The 12,439-nt window shown below is 40.3% G+C and overlaps 1 protein-coding gene across 2 annotated transcripts in view; it reads right to left on the reverse strand.

Annotated features, from left to right (window-relative positions):
- Positions 1-12,439, reverse strand: part of bahd1 (bromo adjacent homology domain containing 1) — a 77,643-nt gene that overhangs the window by 30,692 nt on the left and 34,512 nt on the right. Inside the window, exon 1 of one of the 2 annotated variants that reach the window (XM_018727852.1) lies at positions 3,680-3,750. The exons of the other annotated variant lie outside the window; for it this stretch is intronic. The gene's annotated coding sequence lies outside the window, so the exon portion shown is untranslated. Of the gene's footprint in view, positions 1-3,679; positions 3,751-12,439 lie in introns of those variants that run through there. 2 annotated transcript variants of the gene reach the window in all.

The following is a 12,439-nucleotide window of genomic DNA, read 5'->3' on the forward strand; positions in this document are numbered from 1 at the left end:
GTATACTTCTTTAGCTTCTTTTTTTTAATGCAAGTTATTTCGGAATTGATCCTTCTCGCATCCTGATCATTCTTTTTATATATCTTAAATTAAGAGAACGAAAGGATGCAACCTGTGCGCATGACCTCCCCCTACCCATGCTCTCCACTGTAACATTTCCAACATGCACAACTAAAGCATTATTAAGTTATTCCTTCGCACCACATACATGACGAGGATCCGATGGGACGTGTCCCTCAGGGTTATGGAAGCCTTTGCCGCCCATATTTGCGGCACCGGAGCGGGACTCTCTTTCAGCGCCGGGGAGCTACATACATATGCTGCAGACCGGCCTGTAAGGTACTGGCAGAAAAACAATGTACCAACCAAATAGTCTATTCCATGACACGTGACAAATTAAACAACAATGCAGAAAAGAAAACAACATAAATGAAAAATCAACTACTAACCATTTTCATTTCTAATAATTTAAAAATGGAGTGTGGAGCTGTCCCTTCACTTGTCATTTTCTCATGGAATCTAAAGAAAACGGTCTTACAGGAAAACATAAGTAGTCTCTTCAGATGTATGAGTGGGAAAATTAGTAAAAGTGTGGCTGCCCCAATACAAATGTACTGGTACACATAAAAAAGATGTCTTATTTAAGAATAACTGAATTCAGTTGTTTAATTGTAAACTAAGACATACTTAATATACTAGTGCTTATCTTATTTCCATTTGCACTTTTAATAAAACAGCACACCTAAAGTTGTCCTATCATTTTCTCCAGTCATTCCATAACACCATAATACTGTATTCTATAAAACTCCAGATGTCAGCTAGCAGAGTACCAATAATAATTGCATCCTATTGTATGCGTTCGTTGTATTAATTTACTGTGCAGTATCCTATCTTAAATGGGCAGATACTCTGGAAAACTGAATGTCAAGGATCATTTTAGGGTTGGGTCACAGCAACCACTTGTGTGCACTATCGGGGGGGGGGGGGGGGGGGGGGGGTAAAATGGTGGCTTACCATTAAGTTCTTCATCTTTGGATCGTGAACACATAGATACCAAAACCCTGAGTTGAATTCAAACCTACAACCAAGCAATCAGCTCTTGAACTATGGCACATAAGGTGATAATGAAAGATGGATCTTTTTCCACAAAAAAACAATAAACTGGTATATTGCCTGGATGATTACCAGCATACAACATTCAGATTTTTTCTATGGGTTACCAAATCCTTAAACAGTATAACGAGTATGAATGCAAGTTTTCTTAATACTCTACAGTGCACACTTGCTGTCTTGCCCATCTTTAACTCGGAATACATTGGTTATTTTGAAGCACTTTAATGCATGTCCATCAAGCTTTTTTCTTTTCAATCTTGACTTTTCGGTGCAACCTTTCCTATCCTCGTTGTGCTGCTTTTCCCCCCTGATGTTTAATTTAGTGCCAGTTGGGAAGTAATTTCAAATTCAAGACATGAAAATCTGGTATCATAATGTTGTTTTGGATGTTAACAACTCATCTGCAACTGTGTGTATTGGTGTATTAGCTACAGAGTGAAAACTCGGGTCAGCCGGTTGTAGCAGCCCATCAACCTTCAGTCCACTTAGTGGAAACCTCAGCGGCCACCAGGAAGAGTCCCGACTGTCTCAGTGGCCACTCTGGCCCTGCATATTTGTTTATGACTTTTCTGAGCTTTATATTGCTAATGTTTTACTACACTCCTATATTATAACTGTCACCATTCAGCTTCAGAATGCATATATGCTATTTTTGCTTTGTTGATCTTATAACGAGGGGGCGTGGTGGCACAGTGGGTTGGACCGGGTCCTGCTCTCTGGTGGGTCTGGGGTTCGAGTCCCGCTTGGGGTGCCTTGCGACGGACTGGCGTCCCGTCCTGGGTGTGTCCCCTCCCCCTCCGGCCTTACGCCCTGTGTTGCCGGGTAGGCTCCGGTTCCCCGCGACCCCGTATGGGACGAGCGGTTCAGAAAGTGTGTGTGTGTGTGTGTGTGTGTGTGTGTGTGTGTTCTTATAACCCGAATGCAAGACGCAGCCACATCGTTAACCATTATTCTTCCATTACATCACCAGCTAGAAATGCTTAACAGTAACAAGGGGTCACCCCCCCAAATATCACAGCCAACCTAAGCATGTCCCACCTTACTATTTGTCACTGTCACTTAGCTTTTCTTCAAAGCAACTTACAATGTAATCTACAATTAATGCCCCACTTAGATAGCTGGTAAGTTTTAATGTAACTACTATAGGTAAGAACGGTCCTCACGGCTACTGCAGGAGTAGGTGTGATTCAAACCTCCTTCCCAGGCTAGCACCTCTATTCACTGGCTACCTGCTGTACAATGTTTCAGTCCCCCAATAGGTTACAGGTTGATATGCTACTGATTTATCCCATAGTATTAGTTTTTACAAATATATACAATAACATCCATGTAATTAAAAAATAAAAAAAAAATACAGGAGCTGTGTAGAATTCTTTGTGTAGAACGACTAAGGCGACTGCGCATTACAGGTTATCATACGTACAAAAATGTCGGAATAACATCAAATATAATGATTCCGAGCCTCTTGGTTTTCATTTTCAAAAAAACTCCCTGGAAACACGTGATACATTAATGTAGTGTACATAATATAGTTTAAGCACGACCAACGGACCACACATTCGAAAGCCACAATTTGGACAGACGTCACATATATTAGGCTTCGTGCGAAAAAAGGTGCAAGTGTCCCAAGTATAGTATATTACTGATAAATACATTTGCACCACTAGACACAAGCTTTTAAAAGACGAAATGTTTGCACTCCTTCGGCCGGGTGCCCGATTCGAGTATATAAAAACTTTATTCCGACATAATCGTCGGGACGATTTCTGGACCGACAAAAATGAACGTTTTAATATAAATGCATAGCGAAAACCAAAACTTCATGCGTTTTTGTGCTTGAAATTGTCTAGTAGTGGTTCTGTCGCCGCTTCCAGGAGATTGACACATTATAATTCAAGTCAGTGTTATTATTTTAAGAACAAGTCTGACGCATGATCATGCGGACAATTACGAATACGGATCGGAGCTGAGGCGCCGTACCACTAAGACACATGTACTATCATGTAGCTGCACGCGCCAGAACTGAAACCAAAACTCTGGTCAAGACGAAAGGAATATGATCATTCGCCATCTTACCGAAAATGGCAGTAACTTATGACGTCGATGGTGTGCTTATAGAGGAAAACGTGAGAAGTGCGAGAACAAATAAATTTATAGCATGTACATGGTAAAAAATGAAATACAAACAAATATTCAACATTAAATATTAATGCACATCTTCCCTGAACCACTAGCTTTAGACGCCGCAGGTTTACGCGTCGCTGTTCACCGTTACTCGTGTCAAGACAGCGGTTTTACCTCACTGCAAAGCCGATTCCTTCCTCCATTGAGCGAGTACCGCCAACGCCTGCTTAGTATGGGCCCTTCACAAACGAAACCCAAAACCAACTATTTATCGTAACAGATCCTTACGTCACACCTGTATAAACTAATACACAGACATTCTCACACACATCACTGTGATGATCACATGCAAGTGAGAGTAATAAATTCTCCAAATCAAAATTCCATGTTTCTGTTTCCAAATGTCTGTGTTTGTAGCGCACTGAACACAACATGTATTTACCTGTCCAGCCGATGTCAGCAAAACGCACTCAAATACTGTAGGACATTCAAAGCAACGCCGGTGATTCTAACAGCGCCGATAAATGGCGTCTTGTTACCATGGAAACCAAAGTGGCGACAAGGTGAAAGTGACAGCAAGATGAACATCTTTATGGAATGAATTAGTTAAACAGGATTGAAAACCAATTCGTGGAAACAACATATCTTTGTCATTAATGTAAACTATATTTAAACAGCTCAATAATTATGACTTTTTTTTAAAAATGAGTATTTTTAATTTATTGCAACTATAATTCTTAACTGAAATTAACCCAGCACATTTAATCAGGGACATCTGTATTACTGAGCTGTTATTGACTGTGATTTAATAGTAAAGGTGACTTTAGATTTAAAAATAAATCTAACTACAGACAAGACTTCCAGGCCTAGTCGCATTTGTTCTACATTCAAGAAGGGTCTGAAAACTCACCTTTTCTGGACCCAAATCTCCCAAGATCTCTACAGCTCATGTATGGGGTAATGTTCATGCACCGTATGAGCATACCCAGATAAACCTTTATACAGCCGCTACTCTGGCATTGTATGTGATTGTTTGTATATCTTATTATAAAAATAAAAAAATAATAAATCAATAAAATTTTGGTAGAAAGTTATCAGGACTGATCTATCCTGCGTTTTATCCACCTACTTCAGGGATGAACGTGGGTATATAAAATGGAAGGTAACAAACTAGGTTTACTTAAGAGTCACATGTCTGCAGCTATGTCTTTCTATTAATGTAATGCACAAATTTTATTTTTGCTGAGATGAACGTCACTTTGGAGAAAAGTGTCTGTTAAATTAATAAATGTAAATGTAAATGTTTGTAAAATGGTGAGACGGAGCTAATTTACATTAGCTGGGGGTAACTTTAGGACTTGTCACTGCAGCTTATTTAACTATTCATACAGCAAGCTGAATAACAAACACTATTTGGGAAATTGGCTATATCAAAATGAGAACAAGATGTTATGGTAAAATAATGTTTGAGGTATACAAGCAAGAAAGCATATAAACCCTTACAGGTCAGAATTGTTACGTCACAGTACACAAAGCTAAAGAAATTGACGGGGGAAAAAAAAAAAACCAAGTCACATCATGGTGCTCTGTCGTGATTTTGTTTGACTGCCAGCCTGAATATGGAAATCTCATCTTACAAATCCTAGGGTCCTGGACAGAAAAATCTCACATTAAGTTTCTCACACACCTTTTTGACTCGCTGGACATCACAGCAGTATCCGAATACAGAAGGAAGTTCATTGTATCTCAGTTGTAATAGGATGCCTGAAGGTAGAATCTGGCTGTATGACTGTTGTGCTGTATTTCTAAATTGCCTACTTAAATAGAACTACATGAAAAAAAAATTGTTACAAGTTAACCCTTTAGATGGAGTTGTGCGATAATGTCTATACAGTGTTTGTCTAAATGAAGGTCTTTGGAGTTAATAAACTTAACTTTCCTAACATGTCTTGATTTATTGTAGCATTTTTGCCCCTTTTTCACCATTTTTTTTCTTGTTTACTGCTGAACAATTGCAAACATTTTGCAAGTCAACCTCAAAATCTGGAAACCCATACCAATTCATAAAGGGTCAAGGATGAAAAGACCACTTATGTGCATGCCGTGAGGGTGACAGTGTGTGTTAGGTTTTCTCAGTCTAACTTCTTTATTTCTACCTGTAAGTAGTTACTGATCAACACCGGAAGGGCTGTGTGCCACTGCAGTACAAGCTGCAGGCTTTATTAGGAGGAGTAACATACCTGAGTGTGATTCATCAAATTCCTCCCACAATTTGTGCTCTCTAGGTCTCTCCACCACAGCTAATGTAGTGGGAGAATTCAATTAATTTACAATTTTTATAAATGTGCAGTTTACCAATGTGCAGGTCCTTGCATACAGCTTACAAACACAAAATGATGTGTATCGTAGGGTTTTAAGGTCCAGCCTGTCATTTCAAATGTTAGTGTGAAAACTGAAGCGTTACTACAGTTTTAGACAGCAGACCTATGTACAGGCTTCACTTGGAAAACAGGCATAATTTGCTCCTGAAGATGTGTTCATCAACAGAATTCTCATAAAAAGAACTCTTCATAACTATTTATTTAGATCGTTTCATTGTATTTGTGAGCCGCAAATGCTTAATCTATTTTTTTCCTACGAAACATGCCAAATTCCTGCATTATCTTTTAAACACTGAGAGAGTCTAATTCAGAACCAAGTCCAGAATATCAAAACTGTTTTGGACACCTTTACATCCAGGCATAAGTTGCTTCTATCGAGCTCTGTGTCACTGCTTGAGAAGAGTGCTCTATAAAAAAAAAAAAAAAATGAATTGAAATAAATTATATATGGGGAGCGCGGCGGAGCGGTGGGCTTGGCCCCTGTCTGATCTATGGTGGGTTTTGAGATCGAGTTCCGCTTGGGGTGCCTTGCATCAGACTAGCGTTCCATCCTGGGTGTGTCCTCTCCCCCTCTAGACCTACGCCCTGTGTTGCCGGGTTAGGCTCCGGCTCACCGCGACTCTGCCCAGGACAAGCAATTTCAGTCAATGTGTGTGTGTGTGTGTGTGTGTGTGTGTATGTATGTATGTATGTATGTGTGTGTGTGTGTGTGTGAGAATTATATATAACACATTTGCTTGTTTTTGATTCTCTTCACCTCTCATCATTTAACAATATTTTCTGTTTTTATTTTGTTCTATTCTGTTCTGTTGTTCTTTGGTGGTACAGTGAGTGACTCACAAGTCTTGGGCTGTGGATTTTAGCATAGGTTCAAATTTGACTCAGTCTGTGTGGAGTTTCCATGTTCCCTCCATGTTCATGTAGGTTTCCTTCAGGTGCACTGGTGTTCTCCAACAGTCCAAAAACATGCTTTTGGTGAACTGGATATAATGATAATTAGAACACCACCTAACAAGACAAATTTCAATAATCAGAACCCTTTGAAACACTGTCTGCAGAGCTATTCATAAATTGTCATTTGTAATAAAATAGTAAATCAAATCACACAAAGTCAATCATAATCGTATGGTCTTTAAAGAGAATTCTTTGTTTTATTGCTTCAAGTTTAAGGATTTCTTTTGCCTTGTCAGCCCTTTCTTTAAAAAAAAAAAATATGCTGCCAGGATAATACTGGAAACCTAAAGGCATTTTACTGACATTATTTGTGAGCTACAGCCCAAAAAGTTTTGGTGGACTTTCAAAATGATCACTGTGTGTTAGCTATAAATAACAAGCTCCAGACTTGACTGCAAGGAACTCTGAGTGACACTTAGTTAGGCAAAACTTAGGTGGAAAGCACAGAATTTCACCTTCTCTCAAAACTTACAGAATTTTGAAGTGGAAGCATCACTTAATTTTCAGCTTGAAAACAGAACAATACACCCTTATCACAATGAATCCTGGAGTTGCTTTCTGATTAAATCTTCAATAAGATGCTTGACAATGTCTAGGGCAAAATGAATGTCTCACAACACTACAATCATTCAGAAAAAAGACTGATGTCATATGTCCCCTTACTCTGGTACATGCACAACATGAAAGTGTTCAGCGTGGACTTTAATGTAACCCATTTCATGACAAGATAACCGGCACAGGCACGCTGAGTAATGATACAGTTACAATGCATTTATGTGGTTCCTAAAATGTGATTCCTAAAAAGGTTACCTTCGACTCCAACACCAGGATTGACCCTTTACACTGAATAGAAAAAGGGCACCATGCAGTTAATCAGTACTACAGGCCACCTTCATAAGACATTCCCAGCCATCTCCTATGTACTGACAGAGTATGATATGATGCACAATACTGTAATGCACTAATGTATGATAGCTCTGTGAAGGTGGCCCTCCTACAAACAGCACAAATGAGGAAAACCTTATGATTTGTTAGCGCTACATTTCTGCCATTTTGTGCCATGAAAATTAAAATTTGAGCCGTTGCTTTTTTTGACATATTAACATTTATTCTTCCCAGGAAGCGATCACTCCAGCCCTCCTACAATACCGCATAAAACTGAATTCGGGCTCATTTGTTTGTGCAACGTTTGTGCTGTTTAAACCACGCTTCCATCTCCTTTGGGTCTGGAGAGATTAAATATTCCGTACATGGTACGTGACATCACCAGCCCCTCCCAATGCTGCATAAACTCTGAATTGGGCTCATCCCTTTGTGCTACATTTTTGTCGATTTATGCTGTTCGAACCGCAGTTGTACCTCCGTTACTTTTTTAAATATGAAGGGATATATAACATGTGACATCACTGCAGTATTTAAAATTTCAGATATAAGTGATTATATGACACGTTATTTCTGGCAATATTCATAACATGGATATTATGACTTCTAGTCTGTATAATATTGCTGCCTTTTACCTGTCCCACTTCACTCACCGGTCCATGTTGTGGTCGAACAACAGAAAAACTGCTGCTGTTCAGTGAACAGTACTGATTCACCCAGGTCAACACAATGAGTGGGGAAAAAAACAACACTGTACAGTTCACATCAAAGTTTTTTTTTTTTTTTTTTTTTTAAATGAACAACAGAACTTAAAACATGGATAAATTTACTGCAATGTTTCCAGAGTCCTGTGCACACAACATATGTATTGTTCTGCAAAACGATGCTGACTACAAAATTAAAGTGCAAGGGTTTACATTTTTTATAGAAGGAAATTATTTCCCAGCTGAAAACCTATAGTATGTAATACAGGCATCACAATGAAAAATAGAACTTTACCAAATAGCTGGAAAAGCTGCAAACATTGTTTTTGGCAAATGATACTTATGAGGAAAAAAATTATTAAGTTATTTATGAATAATGGGGGTGCAGTGGCGCAGTGGGTTAGACCAGGTCCTGCTCTTCACAGTGGGTCTGGGGTTCGAGTCCCGCTTGGGGTGCCTTGCGATGGACTGGCGTCCCGTCCTGGGTGTGTCGCCTCCCCCTCCGGCCTTACGCCCTGTGTTGCCGGGTTAGGCTCCAGTTCCCCATGACCCCGTATGGGACAAGTGGTTCTGAAAATGTGTGTGTGTGTGTGTGTGTGTATTTATGAATACTTCTTAAACTTTCTACTCTTCTCTCTTAGCTTAGGATCAAAGGAATGGCACTAAGATGGTTTGAGTCCTACCTATCTGACAGATCCTATCAAGTGATTTAGCGGAGCTGCCGTTCATCTCCTCTGCCTCTCTCAACTAGTGTCCCGCAGGGCTCAGAAGTGGGTCCTCTCTTCTTCTCAATCTACACCTCCTCACTCGACCCTGTCATCGCCTCCCATGGATTTAAATACCACTGCTACGCTGATGATACCCAGCTCTTCCTCTCATCTCCATGCGCATTGCTGCCTGCCTCTCAGACATCTGCATCGATGTCTAATTACCACCTACAACTCAGCCTCTTCAAAACAGAGATCCTGCACCTCCCAGCTGACCTATCTTCCTGACGTGAACTCTCGATCAAACTGGACAACTCACTGATTTTACCTACCTCCTCGGCTAAGAGTCTGAAAGTGATAATTAACTCAAGTCTATCTTTCTCTCAGTACATTGAAGCCACAACCTGGACCTGCAGATATATCCTGCACAACATCCGCAGGATCCGTCCTTACCTCACAACTGACTGTGCCCAACTACTTGTCCAGGCCATGGTGACATCCCACTGCAGCGCTCTCCTGTCTGGCCTTCCCACTACTGCCATTAAACCTCTACAGCTGAAACAGAACGCTGCTGCCAAGTTGTGTTTGACATGCCAAAGTGTTTGCATGTACCTCCTCTACTCGTTTCTCTGAACTGGCTTTTCATAGCTACCCTGATCAAATTTAAGACCATGGTTATGGCCTACAAATGCATCAAGAGAACTGCTCCCAACTATCTACAAGACCTGATCAACTGCTACACCTGAACTAGAGCTCTACGCTCTTCCACACCTGCTCGCTTGATGGTCCCACGCACGAAAGGTAAAAGCACAGAGGTTCTCAGTTCTGACTCTGTTGCGGTGGAACAACCTCACTCAGAACCAGTGAAACTGTCCACATTTAAAAAGGGTCTGAAAACTCATCTCTTCCAGACTCACTTCGCCCAAGATCTCTTAAGTTCATGTAAGGTGTAAATGTTCATGCACCATAACTTTAAGATCATGCCCAGATAAGTCTTTATGCAACTACTCCTGTAATGTACATGAGTGTTTATATGCATCTAAAAAACATTAATTAATTAATAGGAAGGTGATCAGATATTGTCAATATTTTGAAAGTTTAATGCACCTACTCACGTGATGAACATATGGTGGAAAGAAAAACTAACTGAACTTAAGAATCACATGTCTGCAACTATGTCTCTCCTTCTAATGTAACACACACATTGTATTTTCTATGAGATGTACGTCACTTTGGAGAAAAGCATCAGCTAAAAGAACAAATGTAAATGTAATCTTACATACCCAGTTCACATCAGTTCTGGGAGGAGATCGTCATAACATTTTGATAAACAATCACAATACTTTAAACAAGCAAAAAAAAAAAAAAAAATGAAAGTGGACGCTGCACTGCAATTAAACACACACACACACACACACACACACACACACACACACACTTTCTGAACCGCTCGTCCCATACGGGGTTGCGGGGAACTGGAGCCTACCCGGCAGCACAGGGCGTAATTAAACACACCAAAATAAAACAAGTCTTTACAAGAACCCAGCATTTTTTTGGTGGGGGAGAGTGTCCATGTGACATCACAGACAGAGTTGTTATACTATTGAAATGTGTTTTTTTGTCCACACACACACACACACACACACACACACACACACACTGACTGAAACCGCTTGTCCCAAGCAGGGTCGCGGTGAACCGGAGCTTAACCTGGCAACACAGAGGCCCAAGGCTAGAGGGGGAGGGGACACACCCAGGACGGGATGCCAGTCCGTCACAAAGCACCCCAAGCGGAACTCGGACCCCAGACCCGCCAGAGAGCAGGACTCAGCCAAACCCGCTGCACCACCGCGCCCCCTTATCTACATTCATTGCAAAAAAACATACATTTCCTCCAAAAAGAAAAAAAAAATATGCAAAGAAACTTTAGACTGAACAACTAGAAACAAATGCTATACCATAGAATAAGGCCGGATCTGGGTCCGAGCGCTACATTAGCGGAGGTCGGGAGATGCGACCACTCTCACTCACACACACACACACACAAAATAACTTCCAAACAGGAGTGAGACAACATGGAATTTTCCAGCACATTTCTTTATTTCTTCACGTTTTCTGTTAAGTTCGCATTGTTTTACAGAACAATACATTTTTTGTGTACACAGGACTCTGGAAACATTGCAGTGAATTTCTATGTTGTGAGTTCTGTTCTTTGGAAAAAAAGAAAAAAAAAAAAAAAAAAAAAAAAAAAAAAAAAAAAAAAAAACTTATTTTTCCATCGTGTTCGACCACAACATGGACTGCTGAGTGAAGCTGGACATGTAAAAGGCAGCAGTATTACACAGACTGGAAGTCATAATATCCATATTATGAACATTGCCAGAAATAACATGTCATATAATCACTAATATCTGAAATGTGAAATACCGCAGTGATGTCACATGTAATATATTCCTTCATATTTTAAAAAAGTAACAGAGGCACAACCGCGGTGTGAACGGCACAAATTGACACAAATGTAGCACAAAGAGATGAGCCCAATTCAGAGTGTATGCGGCATTGTAGGGGGGCTGGTCATGTCGCTTCCTGTATAAACAACCTCCATTGTCTCCAAAAGTAAAAGACATAGAACCACGGTTTAAACGGCACTAATGAAAAAATCTGTCTTTGCCTGTGCTGTTTGTAGCGGGAGGGGCAACTTCATGGATGCAGGTGATGTCACGTGAAATACTATCCTTTATATTTAAAAATGTAAAAGAGTTAGGACCGCAGGTTAAATGGGACAAATCTGCACAAACGTAACACAAACAAATGAGCATGAATACAAGTTTCTGTGGCACTGTAGGGGGGCCAGAGTGACATCACTTCCAGGAAAAAAAATGTTAATATCTCAGAAAGAGAAACAGCACAAATTCTAATTTTTACGGCACAAATGTCGCACTATGAATCATGAGGCTTTCTTCCTTTGTGCTGTTTGTAGGGGGGACAACTTCATGGAACTACATAAGACACCACATACATTTTGGGTCCCTGTTCAGTACAGTTCTACTGTATTCACTGGCACCCCATTTTTTGTAAATGACGGGCAGACAACTGCATGATTAATGTTCACCTCTTAAAGTCTCCATATTCTCCATTGTACAAGTGTTGCACCACATCTGCCTGATGAGAACACGTTTACACCCCAATAGCCCTGATGATCATGACTCTGTCCTGAACAGCTCATGTTGTTCCTTGAAGACTCTTCTGGAACGGGTAATGCACGGAAGTTCTCGGTTCTGGCTCCGTTGTGGTGGAATGACCTTCCCCTCTCACTCAGAACTGCGGAAACTCCGTCTACATTCAAGAAGGGTCTGAAAACTCACCTTTTCTGGACCCATTTTGCCTAAAATCTCTCCAGCTCATGTACGGTGTATATGTTCATGCACTGTAACTTCATGAGCATACCCAGATAAGTCTTTATTCAGCAGCTACTCCGGCATTGTATGTGATTGTTTGTGTATCTTATATTTCTAAAAAAAAAAAAAAAAAAAAAAAAAAAACTGGTAGGAGGGTATCAGGATTTGTCTATCCT

Source organism: Scleropages formosus, chromosome 15 (assembly GCF_900964775.1).
Source record: "Scleropages formosus chromosome 15, fSclFor1.1, whole genome shotgun sequence".
In the NCBI taxonomy this organism is placed as follows: domain Eukaryota; kingdom Metazoa; phylum Chordata; class Actinopteri; order Osteoglossiformes; family Osteoglossidae; genus Scleropages; species Scleropages formosus.